This window comes from Nerophis ophidion, linkage group LG01 (genome assembly GCF_033978795.1).
Source record: "Nerophis ophidion isolate RoL-2023_Sa linkage group LG01, RoL_Noph_v1.0, whole genome shotgun sequence".
Classification (NCBI taxonomy): Eukaryota; Metazoa; Chordata; class Actinopteri; order Syngnathiformes; family Syngnathidae; genus Nerophis; species Nerophis ophidion.
The window spans coordinates 80,529,525-80,546,615 of record NC_084611.1 but is presented as its reverse complement, the minus strand read 5'-3'; the positions used below and the strand labels follow the sequence as shown (position 1 = coordinate 80,546,615).

The 17,091-nt window shown below is 38.5% G+C and overlaps 1 protein-coding gene across 10 annotated transcripts in view; it reads right to left on the bottom strand.

Annotated features, from left to right (window-relative positions):
- Positions 1–17,091, bottom strand: part of fat1a (FAT atypical cadherin 1a) — a 182,572-nt gene that overhangs the window by 125,919 nt on the left and 39,562 nt on the right. The window lies entirely within an intron of this gene.

Below are 17,091 nucleotides of genomic sequence, written 5' to 3'. Positions count from 1 at the left end.
CCCAGTCAGTCAAGATGAGTATTAACAGCGCATAAAAGTTTAGGTCTACACAGTGTCCCAGTGGTTAGAGCGTCCGCCCTGAGATCAGTATGTTGTGAGTTCAAACCCGGACCGAGTCATACCAAAGACTACAAAAATGGGGGTTAAATCACCAAAAATTATTCCCGGGCGCGGCCACCGCTGCGCCTCACTGCTCCCCTCACTTCCCAGGGGGTGAACAAGGGACTGGGTCAAATGCAGAGGAATTTCGCCACACCTAGTGTGTGTGTGAAGTGAAGTGAATTATATTTATATAGCGCTTTTCTCTAGTGAGTCAAAGCGCTTTACATAGTGAAACCCAATATCTAAGTTACATTTAAACCAGTGTGGGTGGCACTGGGAGCAGGTGGGTAAAGTGTCTTGCCCAAGGACACAACGGCAGTGACTAGGATGGCGGAAGCGGGAATCGAACCTGCAACCCTCAAGTTGCTGGCACGGCCACTCTACCAACCGAGCTATACCGCCGTGTGACAATCATTGGTACTTTAACTTTAAGTAATTGGCCCTAGTGTGTGAATGTGAGTGTGAATGTTGTCTGTCTATCTGTGTTGGCCCTGTAATGAGGTGGCGACTTGTCCAGGGTGTACGCCGCCTTCTGCCCGAATGCAAGCTGAGATAGGCTCCAGCACCCCCAACAACCCCAAAAGGGACAAGCGGTAGAAAATGGATGGATTTACATAACATAAATAAAATAGAAACATTCTTTCTACGTAAAATATTTAACATAGCTGTACAAATAATACCAAATGTATCAAACTCAGATCAAAAAAATAAATTTGCAGGCAGGCACTTCCTGGTTTGATGACCCGCCCTTTCTTACCTCTGATTGGCCTAATCACAACCAATGGTAACCAATCATAGTAAACAATCAACCAATCGTGGATGTTCTTATACGTGCAAGCACGTCTTGGAAGGAGGAAGGAGAGGTGTTTAGTAGCCCATGGAGGAAGTGAGGCGTGAAGGAGACTAAGGAACACAACAAATAAGCGGTGTTTGGTCATATTAACGTGAAATAAATTATATCGATATTACGATATTTTCTTCATTCATATTTTGTTTAAAAATATGTTACTAGATCTTACAAACTCAATATATAGCCCTATTGATGAAAACGACTTTACGTTGTCAAATAGCCTTCTGAGTTTAATTTTTTTAAACATTTTCTGTTGAAATTGTTTATAAAAAAAAATGTGCATTGGCTCACGAAAGGTTAATTTAGATTTTTGTTTTTGTTGTGGACAGAATAGAGGCGTTCCAAATGACTCCACTGGAAAAGTCAGTGTTCAAAAACAAGAAAAAAAATATACAAAAATTAGGGGTATTTTATTTGAACTAAGCAAAATTATCTGAACAAGAAAATTTGGCTTGTCAAAACTTTCCAAAACAAGTAAAATTAGCTAACCTCAATTAACGCAAAAATACCTTAAAATAAGTATATTCTCACTAATAACAGTACTACTATACAAGTATGTATTTTCTATTGTTTCATTGAAAATCAAACAGCAGAGTCCATTTGGCTGTCATCTGTCTTAATATGAGACACAATTGTGTCAAAGTCATGATTTTTTTTTTCATGCTTGAAGAAAGAAATTATTACTTTAAAAAATTAGGTTCATACTTGGGTGTGTTGATGACACAGCTTTTCAACAGTTGATATTCTAGTTTCAAGCATGTTTTACTCAATAATGGTCATAAAATCTCAGCAAAAAGCCTTAATATCTTACTTAGGTCATTTAGGACCAAAACCCTTAAAACAAGTAAAACATAAACATAAAATCTGCTTGGTGCGAAGAATTATCTTAGACGGAAAATAAGCAAATATCACCCTTATTTGAGATATTTAATCTTACTTAGATTTCAGTTTTTGCAGTGTAGATCTTACAAACTCAATATATAGCCCTATTGATGAGAACGACTTTATATTGTCAAATAGGCTACTGGGTTTAATTTTTTTTTTTAACTTTTTCTGCTGGCAGTGTGCATCTGGATTTGTTCATCGAACAAAATGTGCCTTGGCTCAAAAAGGTTTCATTTAGATTTTCTTTTTTTTTTTTTTTTTTTTTTGTGGACTGAATAGAGGAGTTCCAAATGACTCCACTGCAAAAAGACAATGTTCAAAACCAAGGGGTAAAAAAAAAAATGTGGGGTATTTTATTTGAACTAAGCAAAATTATCTGCCAATAGAACAAGAAAATGTGGCTTTTCAAAACTTTCCAAAACAAGTAAAATTAGCTAACCTCAATTAACCCAAAAATACCTTAAAATAAGTATATTCTCACTAATAACTGTACTACTATACGAGTACGTATTTTCTATTGTTTCATTGAAAATCAAACAGTAGAGTCCATTTGGCTGTCATCTGTCTTAATATGAGACACAATTGTGTCAAAGTCATGATTTTTTTTTTCATGCTTGAAGAAAGAAATTATTACTTTAAAAAATTAGGTTCATACTTGGGTGTGTTGATGACAGCTTTTCAACAGTTGATATTCTAGTTTCAAGCATGTTTTACTCAATAATGGTCATAAAATCTCAGAAAAAAGCCGTAATATCTTACTTAGGTCATTTAGGACCAAAACCCTTAAAACAAGTAAAACACTCTCACATAAAATCTGCTTGGTGAGAAGAATTATCTTAGACGGAAAATAAGCAAATATCACCCTTATTTGAGATATTTAATCTTACTTAGATTTCAGTTTTTGCAGTGTAGATCTTACAAACTCAATATATAGCCCTATTGATGAGAACGACTTTATATTGTCAAATAGGCTACTGGGTTTAATTTTTTTTTTACTTTTTCTGCTGGCTGTGTGCATCTGGATTTGTTCATCAAACAATATGTGCGGTGGCTCAAAAACTTTTCATTTAGATTTTTTTTTTTTGTGTGGACTGAATAGAGGAGTTCCAAATGACTCCACTGCAAAAAGACAATGTTCAAAAACAAGAAAAAAATTTTTAAAATTAGTGGTATTTTATTTGAACTCAGCAAAATTATCTGGCAATAGAACAAGAACATTTGGCTTGTCAAGACTTTCCAAAACAAGTAAAATTAGCTAACTTCAATGAACCCAAAAATACCTTAAAATAAGTACAATCTCACTAATACCTGTACTACTATACGAGTACGTATTTTCTATTGTTTCATTGAAAATCAAACAGCAAAGTCCATTTGGCTGTCATCTGTCTTAATATGAGACACAATTGTGTCAAAGTCATGACTGTTTTTTTTCATGCTTGAAGTAAGAAATTATTACTTAAAAAAATTAGTTTTATACTCGGGTGTGTTGATGACAAAGCTTTTCAACAGTTGATATTGTAGTTTCAAGCATGTTTTACTCAATATAGGTCATAAAATCTCAGCTACAAGCTGTAATATCTTACTGAGATCATTTAGGACCAAAACCCTTAAAACAAGTAAAACACTCTCACATAAAATCTGCTTGGTGAGAAGAATTATCTTAGACGGAAAATAAGCAAATATCACCCTTATTTGAGATATTTAATCTTACTTAGATTTTAGTTTTTGCAGTGTAGATCTTACAAACTCAATATATAGCCCTATTGATGGGAACGACTTTATATTGTCAAATAGGCTACTGGGTTTAATTTTTTTTTTTACTTTTTCTGCTGGCAGTGTGCATCTGGATTTGTTCATCAAACAATATGTGCGTTGGCTCAAAAACGTTTCATTTAGATGTTTTTTTTTTGTGTGTGTGTGGACTGAATAGAGGAGTTCCAAATGACTCCACTGCAAAAAGACAATGTTCAAAAACAAGAAAAAAAAAAGAAAAATTAGGGGTATTTTTTTTGAACTCAGCAAAATTATCTGGCAATAGAACAAGAACATTTGGCTTGTCAAGACTTTCCAAAACAAGTAAAATTAGCTAACTTCAATGAACCCAAAAATACCTTAAAATAAGTACAATCTCACTAATAACTGTACTACTATACGAGTACGTATTTTCTATTGTTTCATTGAAAATCAAACAGCAAAGTCCATTTGGCTGTCATCTGTCTTAATATGAGACACAATTGTGTCAAAGTCATGACTGTTTTTTTTTCAAGCTTGAAGTAAGAAATTATTACTTAAAAAAATCAGTTTTATACTTGGGTGTGTTGATGACAAAGCTTTTCAACAGTTGATATTGTAGTTTCAAGCATGTTTTACTCAATATAGGTCATAAAATCTCAGCTACAAGCTGTAATATCTTACTGAGATCATTTAGGACCAAAACCCTTAAAACAAGTAAAACACTCTCACATAAAATCTGCTTGGTGAGAAGAATGATCTTAGACGGAAAATAAGCAAATATCACCCTTATTTGAGATATTTAATCTTACTTAGATTTCAGTTTTTGCAGTGTAGATCTTACAAACTCAATATATAGCCCTATTGATGAGAACGACTTTATATTGTCAAATAGGCTACTGAGTTGATTTTTTTTTTTTTACTTTTTCTGCTGGCAATGTGCATCTGGATTTGTTCATCGAACAAAATGTGCCTTGGCTCAAAAACGTTTCATTTAGATTTTTTTTTTTTTTTGGTGGACTGAATTGAGGAGTTCCAAATGACTCCACTGCAAAAAGACAGTGTTCAAGACCAAGGGGGGGAAAAAAAATGTGGGGTATTTTATTGGAACTAAGCAAAATTATCTGCCAATAGAACAAGAAAATGTGGCTTGTCAAAACTTTCCAAAACAAGTAAAATTAGCTAACCTCAATGAACCCAAAGATATCTTAAAATAATTATAATCTCAGTAATAACCGTACTACTATACGAGAACGTATTTTCTATTGTTTCATTGAAAATCAAACAGCAAAGTCCATTTGGCTGTCATCTGTTTTAATTTGAGACACAATTGTGTCAAAGTCGTTATTTTTTTTTTCATTCTTGAAATAAGAAATTATTACTTTAAAAAAAAGTAGTTTTATACGTGTGAGTGTTGATGACACAGCTTTGCAACAGTTGATATACTAGTTTCAAGTATGTTTTACTCAATACAGGTCACAAAATCTCAGCTATAAGCTGTAATATCTTACTGAGATCATTTAGGACCAAAACCCTTAAAACAAGTAAAACACTCTCACATAAAATCTGCTTAGTGAGAAGAATTATCTTAGACAGAAAATATCACCCTTATTTGGGATATTTAATCTTACTAAGATTTCAGTTTTCGCAGTGTCCATTGTTAGCTGATTCATAAACAGGAAAACACACGTGTTTTTGTCTTAAATAAGGGTTGTGGATGATATTCCAACATGAGTGCAACGCCCCTTTAGGCATGTAAGCAGCATCATCCAACATGTCCACCATAAGATCTATCGCCACAGGATGTGCGGCCAACCCCAACATCTAAGCGCCCGTTTAACTTCAGGACAATACTTTCATCTATTTAAACTCATCTTCCTCAAACGTTTAACTTCCATACTGCTTTATTTGTCCTGAAATGACTACTTGCGAGGAACAGGAATAGTCCTTCGCATGTCAGCCCGGCCAATAGTCTATGACCGCCTGAAAAAGTTAAGGCACTGTAAAATGATCGGTTGGTAAGCCAAGCGCTCGCCAAAGACGTCCGCGCGTCCAACACACCAGGCCTTTGTCCCCGACGCACAGATGCGAGCTCGCACAAAAGCCGTCCAGAGGCGTGGGCTGAGCCGGGCTGACAGTAATTATAGCCGTGGCGTTCGGATTGAGAAGGTGGAGGGGGGCGTGGGGGGAGAAAAACAACAGCCAGGCAGCGGTGGCGCTCTGAAGCATGTCCTTCAGAACGTGGGCCGCTGGCTTCAAAATGGAAGCTTGCTGGGGAGTTAAAGAGTTCAGGACATTGTTAGGTGGTCGCTTCATAAGCAGCTGCTGTGATTCCCACTCAGGAGACGGACGCGCATGTTTAGCTCCCAGACGAGCGAGAATGAGCCGGAGAGCTGAAGCGAAGTGATCCGGCAGAGGTGCTCTTGAGCCGTCGGCTTTACGGGTTTGTTTTGTCAACCGAAATTATTTGTACAGTGGGGCAAAAAAGTATTTAGTCAGCCACCGATTGTGCAAGTTCTCCCACTTAAAATGATGACAGAGGTCTGTAATTTTCATCATAGGTAGACTTCAACTGTGAGAGACAGAATGTGAAAAAAAAATCCAGAAATTTACATTGTATGAATTTTAAAGAATGTATTTGTAAATGATGGTGGAAAATAAGTATTTGGTCAACCATTCAAAGCTCTCACTGATGGAAGGAGGTTTTGGCTCAAAATCTCACGATACATGGCCCAACTCATACTTTCCTTAACACGGATCAATCACCCTGTCCCCTTAGCAGAAAAACAGCCCTAAAGCATGATGTTTCCACCCCCATGCTTCACAGTAGGTATGGTGTTCTTGGGATGCAATTCAGTATTCTTCTTCCTCCAAACACGACGAGTTGAGTTTATACCAAAATGGATACGTTGATTACACAGCAGAGGATTGGGAGAATGTCATATGGTCAGATGAAACCAAAATATAACTTTTTGGTATAAGCTCAACTCGTCGACCAGCCCTAATCGTGACCCTCTCAAATTATGTGTGTGAGCTATGTCTATTTTGGAAGTCTGCACAAAAGGTGTTTTATGTTTTTATTTAATTTTTTTACAAAAAACACCTTATAACCTAACCCCACGATTTAAGTGATCTTTACATTTTTCACACAATCGTAAAAATGGATCAGATTTGTATATATTTTCTAGACACTCAAAGCACTTTACAGATAGAACTGAGATCCCATTATTTATTGACTCCACATTCACACACTGATGGTGGTACGCTACATTTGTAGCCACAGCTGCCCTGGGGCAGACTGATGGTAGTAGGGCTGCCAATTCGCACCTACGGACCCTCCGACCACCTCCACACATTTATTCCCATTCATACACCAGTGTGAGTGGCACTAGGAACAAAGTGGGTGAATTGTATTGCCCATAGACCAAACAATCTTGGCTAGGATGGCGGAAGCTGAATTCGAACCAGGAACCCTCAAGATGCTGGACGGCCCCTCTATGTTCTAAAATCGAGATTGATAAACGCAGTCAAAGACTAGGAAAACTGCTCTTTTACTGGAAATGAAAGATAATGATAGCTGGCTAGCTGGCTTAAATGAAAACATGAGTACAAGACGGATTAACATTCTTTGCCATTACAAACAACATAGCCCTATCTGAACTTATATAAACTAGAGATGTCCGATAATGGCTTTTTTGCCGAGATCAGATATTCCGATATTGTCCAACTTATAATTACCAATTGCGATATCAGCCGATACCGATATATACAGTCGTAGAATTAACACATTATTATGCCTAATTTTGTTGTGATGCCCCGCTGGATGCATTAAACAATGTAACAAGGTTTTCCAAAATAAATCAACTCAAGTTATGGAAAAAAATGCCAACATGGCACTGCCATATTTATTATTAAAAGTCACAAAGTGCTTTATTTTTTTTAACGTGCCTCAAAACAGCAGCTTGGAATTTGGGGCATGCTCTCCCTGAGAGAGCATGAGGAGGTTGAGGTGGGCGGAGTTGGGGGAGGGGACTGGTTTTAGGGTAGGTGGTAGTGGGGGGTGTATATTGTAGCATCCAGGAAGAGTTAGTGCTGCAAGGGGTTCTGGGTATTTGTTCTGTTGTGTTTGTGTTACGGGGCGGATGTTCTTCCGAAATGTGTTTGTCATTTTTGTTTGGTGTGTCTTCACAGTGTGGCGCGCATTTGTAACAGTGTTAAAGTTGTTTATATGGCCACCCTCAGTGTGACATGTATGGCTGTTGACTAAGTATGCTTTGCCTTCATTTGTGTGTGTGAAAAGCCGTAGATATTATGTGATTGGGTCGGCACGCAGAGGGAGTGCCTTTAAGGTTTAGTGGCGCTCTGTACTTTTCCCTGCGTCCGTGTACTACTCCGTACAGTGCCGTTTTAAAAAGTCATAAATTTGACTTTTTGAAATCCATACCGATAATTTACGATAATACATTTTTTAAAGCATTTATCGACCGGTAATATCGGCAGTCTGATATTATCGGACATCTCTAGTATAAACAAATTGCTGTCTGAGCAACTCGTTTAAAAGAATCCACTTTAAAAAAATCCCTGGATGTCAGTCAGTGGCGTCCCTGTGCGTCATTTATTGCAATGACAGAAGAGTAAAAGTGATTGAAATTGTCGTTAGTTTCAGCCCTGGTCTACAACAGGAAGAGAACCTGTGTGACAGCATATAAACCCAAAGTGCAATACGTGATAAAGAAGATAAAGATATTTTAACCCTCAAAAAACAATACGGCTCTTCAGAAACCTGAACAATATTTAATGTTTCACCTGCCAAGAAAGTAAATATTCTAGCGTGTATATTATTTTATTTCAATAAAATTGGTTAAAAGTGTGTTTAGAAGTACTTTTTTGTATATGCCTATTACATTGGTTGAAAAAAAACAATGAAATGTGGGCATGACTTAGTAATTAATTGTTCATAAGTAATTTTTATTACATGTACGCTAGCACGTCTTCCAAAGCATTTTAAACACAAAGCACAGAAGGATAGAAGAGAAATAATAACTATCCTATTGTTCCAGTGCTGTTTGACCTCCGGAAAAGAGCCAGGAAGTCATTGGAAGTATTCTTTTCCTATCACGCTTCCTGTGACAAAGGATGAGGTCTTTGGTCGTAAAAGGTAACACCGAGTAGCGTCTGTCGAGAGCAGGTTTCCAACTACAGATCCAAACGGCTTTGATTTGCTCCTGTTTTACATCGGTGCCTTTTTTATTTCTACGGCCCAGGGTGATTGGCGAGCAAACGGCCTTAAAACTAACTGTGCTTACTGAAGCATTACTTGCTAATTTGTTTTCCGTTGTTGACAAAGAGCTTCTGGCTCCAAATGTGTGACTGTGAAACCAAAAAAATGGAACCAAAAAAACTTGCTTTGCTTTAAACGACTGCAAGCTGTCGCCATTGATTATAGTGGATTTTATGGAGATTAGCGGGCAAGTAGGGTAGGGTGTAGCATCAGGTACGATGAGATGGTCAGATTACCAATCTTTGCCCCCGTTTTCTGACTCAGCCATAGTAACGGTGTTTGCCGTCTATGTTGGGCTTGGTTACCATTTTTTTTTTACAAGTGCACGGTTCAAAGTCCGACCACGTGCCATCTCCTGGCCAACAAAGCAGGTGGGCGAGCACAACCTTTAAGAAGAGCTTTGACGAATCCTTGATGAAGAAAAAAATGAATGTAGACAGCAAAGGGGCTGCATGTTTTAAAGTGTCAGTAAATCGGCGCAGGATTAAGTATGCTAAGATGCATCCGAGCAATCATAAAGAGACATCTAACAAACCGACACTGCTGGCAGGTTTTTGATCTTGTATCGGTCATGTGTGGATCGGATTGCAGATAACGATGAATGGCTGGGGATGTAATAAAATAATAATCGTTCTTTATTACAAAACAAATGAAGAGCAGGTGATTTACCAAAGACTATAAAAATGGCACCCATTATCTTTCTGCTTGGCACTCAGCATCAAGGGTTGGAATTTGGGGTTGCGCCCTATAATCCGTTGCACCTCATATATGAAAAAAGATAATCGGAAATAGATCATTCATTAGCAGTGCACCTTATAATCAGGTGTGCCCTATGGTCCGTAAAATATGTCATGTCAACTATTGCAATATCACAGTGCTGTATCATATCATGACTCAAGTATCGGTGATTGAAGTTCTTGCCAATACCCAGCCCGAGTCGCGCCCCTGTCGTTATTGTAACCAACATAAATGTAAGTGTATTTCTTAGTTGTACTGGACCAGACCTGGGCAAACTAAGGCCCGGGGGCCACATGCGGCCCGTTAAGTTTTTTAATCTGGCCCGCCGGAAATTCCCAAATATTTTTTTAGATCTTTAAAGGGGAACATTATCACAATTTCAAAAGGGTTAAAAACAATAAAAATCAGTTGCCAGTGGCTTGTTGTATTTTTCAAAGTTTTTTTCAAAATTTTACCGGTCTCGGAATATCCCTAAATAAAGCTTTAAAGTGCCTTATTTTCGCTACCTTCGAAACCACTATCCATTTCCCTGTGACGTCATACAGGGCTGCCAATACAAACAACATGGCGGTTACCACAGCAAGATATAGCGACATTAGCTCGGATTCAGACTCGGATTTCAGCGGTTTAAGCGATTCAACAGATTACGCATGTATTGAAACAGATGGTCGGAGTACGGAGGCAGATAGCGAAAACGAATTTGAAGAAGAAACTGAAGCTATTGAGCGAATAGCTATTGACGCTATTCCGCCATAGCATGGGTGTACCTAATGAAGTGGCCCATAGCATGGCTGCCTTACTTGCATCGCCGGTAAAATGTGCGGACCAAACGATCGGGACTTTCGCATCTTGTGAGACTGGAGAAACTTAAATATGTCGATTGGTAAGTGTTTGTTTCGCATTAAATGTGGGTATCTAGTTTCAAATGTACATACAGCTAGCGTAAATAGCATGTTAGCATCGATTAAAGTAGCATGTTAGCATCGATTAGCTGGCAGTCATGCTGCTACCAAATATGTCTGATTAGCACATAAGTCAACAACATCAACAAAACTCACCTTTGTGATTTAGTTGACTTAATCGTTGCAAATGCATCTGCAGGTTATCCATACATCTCTGTGCCATGTCTGCCTTAGCATCGCCGGTAAAATGTGCAGACACTCTGGCACATTCAATGGGGGTCTGGCGGCAGACACTTTCGCATCTTCGGGCCAGTGGTGCAACTTGAATCCCACCCTGTCAGTGTTGTTACACCCTCCGACAACACACCGACGAGGCATGATGTCTCCAAAGTTCCAAAAAATAGTCGAAAAAAAGAAAATAACAGAGCTAAGTCCCGCTGTTTGTAATGTGTTGAAAATGAAAATGGCGGGTGTATTACCTCGGTGACGTCACGTTCTGACATCATCGCTACGAGACCGATAAACAGAAAGACGTTTAATTCGCCAAAATTCACCCATTTAGAGTTCGGAAATCGGTTAAAAAAATACAGTCTTTTTTCTGCAACATCAAGGTATATATTGACGCTTGCATAGGTTTGGTGATAATGTTCCCCTTTAAGATGTAAAGTGTAGCTGCCATTATGATGTGCAGTGCTGTTTTCTAATGACCGTAAGTCTTCAACTATACAAAGTATTTTAATGGTTGGAATCGCCGCTTTTGGATGACATTTTAGTGACTAGTGTTGTCCTGATACCAATATTATGATACTTTTCTACATAAAGGGGACCAGAAAAAATTTGCGTTATTGGCTTTATTTATTTATTTAGGGTGTGGCGGACCGGTAATTTTCAGCAGCGGTATGGTACCGAATATGATTCAATAGTAAATGATAAATGATAAATGGGTTGTACTTGTATAGCGCTTTTCTACCTTCAAGGTACTCAAAGCGCTTTGACACTACTTCCACATATACCCATTCACACACACGTTCACACACTGAAGGACGGAGCTGCCATGCAAGGCGCTAACCAGCACCAATCAGGAGCAAGGGTGAAGTGTCTTGCTCAAGGACACAACGGACGTGACAAGGTTGGTACTAGGTGGGGATTGAACCAGGGACCCTCGGGTTGCGCACGGCCACTCTCCCACTGCGCCAAGCCGTCCCCCGCGGTATTATACTGATACCCATATACCGTATAACCCTACTAGTTACTATGGTAATCCACGTCACAGCAGGTCAGACGAGGCACCAAGAAGTGTGGGTGGGGAGCGTTTCCACAGTGTTTCCAGATACTGAAATGCGGGTGTCAGGGACAGACGCGAAAGGAGATTTTTACAAGAAAGTTCTAAAGCTTAGTGATACATCAAATATATCAGATTGTAGATGTTTTTATGTTTTTTTACCCTACATGTTCATATTTTGCTGTGTTTGTTGCATTTGGCTTGATTGTAAAATATGTCGATTGAGAGGGGGTGGGGGGCGATGTTCATATGTTCTCAATATTCAGGGTTTTATCGTTCATAGGAAAAAATACAATTTCATTCTATTTTTAAGGAGGTCTGTCATAACATTTTTAGCATTCAAACAGACTTTATTGTGAGGTTATGTATTAGATATACCGGCCCCAAAACACATATTTTTTTCTCTAAATTTGGCCCCCGAGTCAAAATAATTGCCCAGGCCTGTACTAGACTTTAACACAAGCTGCTACGCGTTTATGATTGTGCGGAAATATGTTGTTATGAGTGTGACTGAAGCTGTTTGTACGACGTCAGTGTCGTTTTAGCATTACTTATTCGCATAGCACTTTTAAAAGAGGGATTGGCATTTGGCTAAACGTCCTTGGTCGACCATCCATCCATCTCTTACCCAAGCATGTTACGGGGAGGCACTTTCCACATGCTGCTTTGGATCTAAACAGATAAATCCAATTCCCCCTCTTGTCGCCTTCTCTCCCCCGCTCTTTCAAAGCGAGCTGCTCCATCGTAAGCGCTCAGGTGTTGATTTTACAAAAGAGCGCGCTCGGCAAAAAGAGCAGCTCTTGCAATTTAATGGCAAACTTATGTCAGAGAAAGCAGGCCTGCCTTGTTTACTCGGCAGAAATAAAGTAGCCCTAAGCCGTCTTTTCATCAACCAGTGTGGGGGCCTGTTTTGAAGAAAAGAGCAAAAAAGAAGAAGAAGTGGGAAGCAAAAACCAAAAAACCACCACCCAAGGCGTCAAGTAAGGCCTTCATGTCTTTCAAAGCTTGACGGGCTTCTTTTTGAAAAAGCATCGCAGGGCCAGAGCCAGCGATAGAAGCTAGCTTGATAGCTCGCAACACATGCCTACGGAACTAAAAAAAAAAAAAAAGAAGGAAAAAAAAAAAAAAAGAAGAAACACACAAAACATAGGCTTTAATTTCTTTTCCGTTTTCCCACCCTTCGGTGAAGCTTTGTAGACACGCCAAGACAGGGCCCCTATGCGTCCAACGCCGTTTTAGAAGGTATAATTACAGGGGCTGGCGTGTAGTAAATTTAAACATTCTGCAAAACCTGCAATATGCGGTCACACTGTGTCATATTGAAGACATATTAGGTCGTTTTTCACCTCATCAACTCTCACAACGCTAATGCTAAAATACAGATTTTTTTTTAAATTATCCTTAAAGGGCAAATGCAATTTTTTATTTGTATTTTCAATCAATCAATCAATCAATGTTTTCTTATATAGCCCTAAATCACAAGTGTCTCAAAGGGCTGCACAAACCACAACGACATCCTCGGTTCAGATCCCACATCAGGGCAAGGAAAAACTCACTATCATTCACAATTGTTATGCGATACAACAACACGTATATATTTTTTTTGTGTTATGCATTCTAAACAGTAAATAAACCCTACCAAAAGTTAGCTAAGAATGCCCGAATGTAGTTATTTTTGTAGTATTTTTAAATAATTTTGACAGTATCGCACAATCGTATAGCACTCAAAAAAAGTGAAGGATGATTGGCCTATAGGTGAAATTTCAAAATAAAATGCACGCTTCAAGTGCGTTTATACTGTACCGTATTTTTCGGACTAAAAGTCGCAGTTTTTTTCATAGTTTGGCCGGGGGTGCGACTTATACTCAGGAGTAACTTATGTGTGAAATTATTATCACGTTACCGTAAAATATCCATTAATATTATATTAGAATAGAATAGAATACAATAGAAATTACTTTATTGATCTCTGGGGGAAATTCAGCATTATTTAGCTCATTCACGTATAAGATTTCATCGGATTTAGCGATTAGGAGTGAAAGATTGATTGGTAAACGTATAGCATGTTCTATATGTTATAGTTATTTCAATGACTCTTACCATAATGTTACGTTAACATACCAGGCACCTTCTCAGTTGATTATTTATGCATCATATAACGTACACTTATTCAGCCTGTTGTTCACTATTCTATTTTTATTTTAAATTGCCTTTCAAATGTCTATTCTTGGTGTTTGGTTTTATCAAATAAATTTCCCCCAAAAATGCGACATATACTCCAGTTTTCTTCCTTCTTTATTATGCATTTTTGGCAGGTGCGCCTTATATTCCGAAGCGACTTATACTCCGACAAATACCGTAAATAATACAAGAAAAACCCTGATATTTAGTTTGACTTGATATATTCTCATACAAGCTGATTGAATGTTTCTTGCTGAGAATAAAGTTGCAGTTTTACTTTCCCTACTACTATCTGGGAAGTACCCTGCTCGAATGTCTGTGAGGCTTGTTTTGGGGGATGGCCTGCTACGACGCTGAATCCTTATTTGGTCAGAAAGTTCACATCGACGGTTCCTAAACGAAAATAACTTCAGCTTGTTGATGAGACTACCTTGGGGAGGGAAAAAAGGACCACACACACGCATCAGTGCAGTGCAAATTGGAGCAACTGCTTGCTTCACTCGCCATTCCTCATTTTACATTAATGAGCGCTTGCATGCAAAGCCATAAGAGACTTCTCTAAGATAAGTTGGAGGGCAAAGCACCTTCAATTACTGGTGCAGGGAGTCCAATTTAATCATTTTTTAAAATGCTTTTATTGGAATTAGTTAATTGCCAAATATCTACAAGGTGCAGATGCATGAGAAGAAACTACTGCAAAACAGCAACAATACACGTAAAAAAAATAACAACACAGTTTCACCTTGCACCTCTTGTTCCGTACGCTGCTGAACATGGACAACTTCATAAGATGCCCATTAAATATGAATCATCACACCCTTTCTACAGCGCCACACGAGAACATACTGTATCGAGCGAATCACAAAAAGAAGCCCCTGCAGGCTCCGCCCCGCCTGAGTTAAAATATCGTGTTGAGCTGTTTTATCACTTGTCCTTTTATTTGCTATTATGTGTATGAGTAATTTAATTTTGTTGAATAAATAATAGCCCTGCGATGAGGTGGCGACTTGTCCAGGGTGTACCCTGCCTTCCGCCCGATTGTAGCTGAGATAGGCGCCAGCGCCCCCCGCAACCCCGAAAGGGAATAAGCGGTAGAAAATGGATGGATAAATAAATAATAAACTAAACCAAAATTTAACTTATGACTTTACTATTCGGGACATAATATTGCAAAATTTTCGCAGTGCTAGTCAGCATTTTACTATGGCCATGTTCTACACTAATGTGATCATTTCTTTTAAGGAGCCATTACTGTCACATTTTTAAGATGTGCACTACATTTATACAGTATAACCTCAAAAGGCAAACATCTACTCAGTGGCCTAGTGGTTAAGAGTGTCCGCCCTGAGATCGGTAGATCGTGAGTTCCAACCCCGGCCGAGTCATACCAAAGTCTATAAAAAAAAATGGTTCCCATTAGCTCCCTGTTTGGCACTCAGCATCAAAGGTTGGAATTGGGGGTTAAATGACCAAAAATGATTCCCGCTGCTCACAGCTCCCCTCACCTCCCAGGGGGTGATCAAGGGTGATGGGTCCCCCAGGGGACCGAAAGCAATGGATGTCGAGCGGGTCTAACATGATATTCTGAAAGTCCAATCCATAGTGGATCTAACATAACCGTGAGAGTCCAGTCCAAAGTGGATCCAATATAGTAGCGAGAGTCCCGTCCAAAGTGAAGCCAGCAGGAAAGTGCGAATATGCTAACAAATGAAGGAAGAATTCATTCCCAAGAAATACAGTAGGGGGTCCATCGCATGGCGGTGGTTTGGCTTCAAGCGGGAATATGTCAAAAAGACAACCCAAATTTGTCAAGTGTGGGGCAAAAAGTAGCATCACTGCTAATTAGTAGCATAATTTAAAAAGACACCTGCAAAAGAATGAGGAGTGCTTGAAACTCCGCATGTCAACATCTCTGTTCGGTGCCACACCAACAAAATGCAGAGCCAACCATTTCCACATCAACACCGGATGGAAAAAAAAAGTCAACAACAAAAAGAGATAGTGTCCACAGTAACCTACCACATAGTGAAGGACAAACACTATTTGATTTCGTATTATGCAGCTCATTTTTGTTTGACAGTTATTGAAATATTTTGTGTGACATCATGCACAAAAGTGCACTTTATTTGTTTTAAACTATTGTAGTGGCGTTCTGTACAAAAAGTCCACTTTAATCTTGGTGACATCATGCACAAAAGTGCACTAATAGCTTGTTTTAAAATGACTATCCAGCACTTTCTGTTTTGAAATGACATCAATGTTTGTGCCCCTGCTTAATAACTGTTTAATAAATACAGTTTTGGTCAATTGACTTAGTTGTGATTTCCTTCTCTGCATGAAAGTTTAAAATGAGCATATATTCCCATTATGAACAAGAATGTTTTAATGTAGACACATAGAATCAGCATACTGCTGTGATTATATGCATCAAGTGTTCATTCAAGGCTAAGGCAAAATATCGACAATATATATCGTGTATCGTGACATGGCCTAAAAATATCGAGATATTAAAAAAAGGCCATATGGCCCACTCCTACAATGCACCACACACAATTCAATATCACAACCATTTAAATCACCTACAAAGCATGTTGGTTAAAATGCAAAACATTCTCTCTCCACACCTCAACATTTTTGATGCATTTTAGCTGCTTGGTATTTCTGATTGAAAACAAAACATTAAGTAGGTCACCAGGGAATAAACAAGGTAGAAGTGGTTGACATACTTTCAATATCTAATTCAGCTATCATGTTGTAGTGATTGCAGGGTGTTAATAACAGTTAAAGTTATATGTTGTTGTTCAATCTGTTTGCTCAATATTGTTTTAATTAATGCTTTAACAAACTGAACCCTGAGCTAAACAGTTTTTAATATTTATTATGACAATGTGGTTTCCCTCTTTGGTTACAATACTAAAAATCTAGCAACTTTATCGAACTTTGTATGTGCTTTAAAATGTTGCTATTCAGCTGTTGGTGTGAAAGTCATGTGTGTTACACTAGCTGTTCATGCTACTGAGCAGTTTTCTCCAATTATAACATAGCTTCTACGAATCCAGTTGGTGTAAGGATCCTGCCGTGCTGCCTTCAGGCGTACAATTTAGGTTTGACATGAATTCCCATGTTACAAAAAAAAAAA